The following is a 3,552-nucleotide window of genomic DNA, read 5'->3' as shown; positions in this document are numbered from 1 at the left end:
CGGCCCCGGCCCCGCCACCCGCCCTGGGGTCGGCCTTGAGCCCCGGCCGGCTCTGTGCGTGGTTCGTGGCCCTGATGTCCTGGGCCTCAGTCCACTGCGGAAACTATAAGTACCCCTTAAGAAAGGAGGTCGCTGGGAACATTATACCGATCGTGGGCGACTGGTGCCACCTTAGTCAGGAGGGCACGTGCCCCCCCCCCCCGGGCCGGCGGGGGGGGGGGGGGGGGGGCCCCCGCCACGGCCGCTCTCACTCACCAACTTCCAGAAGTGTCTGGGTGCACCTGCTCCTCAGCCGGCACCAGCGCTCCCACCGTCCCCCTGTCCGTCACCTAAGTGAGGAGCGTGCGTGCCAGCGCTCCCAGGGTGTGCATGTGCACCCTCACGTACCCCCTGCGTGTCTCCACTGATACCGATTCATTGCGTGGGACAACAAACAGGAAAACAGGGACGGGGCTGAGGTCATAGGTTAATCACCGGGCCGGGGCATCAGCACAGCACGCGGACCAGCACCCACTGCCCCCTGAAGGAGTCGAGGGACGCAGACCAGTGAAACTGTCTGAGCATGGGGTTGCCGACCCTCCAGGTTTGCCCTAGGGTCTCCAGGAATTAGATATATACATCTTTTCCTATAAATCTACAGGCAGTCCTCGGACTTACGACACAATTGGTTCCTGAAATGAGCGTCTTAAGCCAAACCGTTGTAACTTGGAACTGATTTTCCCATAGGAAACAATGTTATAAATGGGGGATTGGTTCCTGAACCAAGGCCCGATACCCTGTTTTCACCAAAAATAACCCAGAATTTTGTACTCGATCAATTATAGATGAGTAATATAGCTACATTAATGCATTTATATTTTAAATAGCAATCATATTGATTTGGAAGGACTTCATTGAGGTGACTTTGCTGGACTTTTTGAAGGGTTCTTGGCTGGAGTCTTCTCAGGAGTCCTGGCTGCAAGTGTTTCTGGAGTCGTCTGCTTTCTTAAAGAAAGTGTCCAAGGAAGTTTGGACAGATGTTCTCCAGAGAGATGGGTGACACAGTGACTTGTTCACTGGCGTGGCATCACATCCGATCAAGCGTTGTAAAGTCAAAAATGATGTCAGAAAGTTGAAACAGGGTGTCAATTTAGAAATGTTGTAAGTGCGAAACGTAACTCGAAACCTAAGTCGAGGACTGCCTGGATATTTATACAATATAGATTTCTTCTATAAATCTATATATTTTATGTGTGTGTGTATGTGTGTGTATATAAAATAGGTATAAATCTCCAGGAGATGCTAAGAGTCACCTGGGAGATGGATGATAGGGCATTCATTAAAATAAATAATATTAAATGTTGAATCCAATTTTTACCGTAGTCCATTGGGTTTTTAAAATCTAATAGTAATGTACATTTGCCTTCCTGACATGAAGTCTACACTGTATAGAGTATTAATGTCATTACATCTTATGATGAAACCTCCCAGACTAGATTCAAACAGACAGTAGCGATGTGTAGGGGGTGTATGGTCGGCAAGATTGGCCGTGGTCACTGACTGGTTGCTGGGGATGCATGTGCCTCTCCTGGCTAACGTGCCACCAGTCACCCAATGCAGAGTTGGCAACCCTATATGGGCAGCAGGAGGCAAACAGCTGGGTGAGCACAAGTGCCCTCCGCCCCTGCCCCTAGGTCCTGCTGGCTGGGGCTGTAGCCACCTGGTCCTCTCCACACTCCTCTTAGCCCCAGGCAGAGAGATCCTGGCCCCTTTCCCATGTTCATTGTGGCCTGCTCATCGCTGGGCAGTCACGGGCTGAAGCAGGGACCCCTTTAGGGAATGGCCAGTGAGGGGGCGACAGCCCCACAGCAGTAGTTAGAGCAGACGCCTGGGCAAGGCTAGGTAGGAGATATCCCTGCTCTGACCTGCCTAGCCTTTTTTGGGCAGTAGGGCCTCAGAGGAGCAGCAGTGGATCAATACTTAGATTGACATTGTTTTTACTGGTGGTAGTCAGCCCAGATGGCCTTTCTGGGACTCTGAATGGCTCAGATCTGGTGAATAGGGTGTGTGGAGGGAGCAGAAGAAGCAGGCAGGTAGGGGTAGGTAGCTCTGGGGCAGAGGTGGTGGGTGGGGAATTATGCTGAGTACTGGAGAGTTGGGGGCAGGGTCAAGGAGTCTTACCTGCCCTGGCTCTCCTCACTCCAGCAGGCTCAGGCTGCTGCAGTTGAGGGACAGGCAGCAACACAGGCTCCCCCAAGGGCTGCTCCTGGTGCTCCTTTCACCCCCTCTCCCACTGGTGGCACAGGGCTGTGCCTGGTATGGCAAGGCAAGGCCTCCCAGGGGGCATCATTCCACCCCCCTCCTACCCTAGATGTGCTACTGGATATGGAGCTGTGCTTGCCATGGCAAAGACTCCTGGGTGCATATTAGCAACCCCCCTAAATCAGTGTTGGGGCAGGTGCTCTGCTTGCCCCGTCACCAGTTTGGCTATTGGGCAGGCACATGCTGCAGGTGGTTATTAAGTCCTTATAAGAGCCAGTTAAAGCAAAGGAAAGTTTCCCATTCAAGAGCACCAGACTGAGACCCTCCTTCAAGAATGTTTGGATCTGGCCCTTAGTCTCTGGGATTCCAGTTTCATTATTACTAAGCCTGTAAGCTTTCTCCTGTAACCCTTATCGTCAATAGCATATTTGATCTGTTTCCAGGGGTGGGTCATGAATGAATGTCATGATGTTCAGGTCCTTTCAAGCAGTGAGTGTGATAAATGTACAGAGTATACCTACATTAGCTCCTCGTCAAGTAGGCTCCTTTGATATCTCAGCGTGAGCATCGTCTGCTTTAATGATGGTGACATGAGAAATTGCCATTGTGTAATTTAAGTATACTTTTTGTCGTTTTGCAGCTTGAGTGCTGCATTGATTTCATTTGCAAAAATAAAGAACACGTTCAAGTGTAGGGGTGAGAACTGGAGTGATTTTTATTCTCTCTCTTTCTTCAGTCTGCTCAACTTAGAATTGTAAATTCCAAGAAGCCAAGACCATGGGCCAAATTTTAAACAGCTCAACTGGTGTAAATATGGCTAATTCCACTGGCTTCAGAGTTATTTCAGATTTAGGCGAGTTTAACCATGTATTTTACTAGGAATTATAATACTAAACAGTTTATATTTTGCTTTCTGATTTGTTTTGTCAAATAAAGTGTCTTGAACATTCGGACAAGTATAAATAATTCACATTAGGTCAGCATGTCCCAGATTTGTGGGGTTTGTGCCCCACTACCACTCTCATAGCCAGTCTTGTACACTGCTCCAGCTGCTGATTCCTCTTCCCACACTGCCAACGGCCCCCACCACTTTCCCTGCTGAAGTTTACCCCAACTGCCACTTGCCACATCTCTGCCCTGCCCCCCAGCCAGGGGGACATGTCTAAATACTGAATTAGGCTATATTGTGCTCTCATGTACACATCTGAAAATGTGGAATAACTGCAATCACTTAAGAAGTGTTACTCTGACTTTACATAGTGTAAATGACAGGAGAAATTTGGGCCACTTGCCTACTCAGTTTCCACTTCT

Source organism: Alligator sinensis, unplaced genomic scaffold (genome assembly GCF_000455745.1).
Source record: "Alligator sinensis unplaced genomic scaffold, ASM45574v1 scaffold73_1, whole genome shotgun sequence".
NCBI lineage: Eukaryota > Metazoa > Chordata > Crocodylia > Alligatoridae > Alligator > Alligator sinensis.
Note: the sequence above shows the minus strand (reverse complement) of the source record.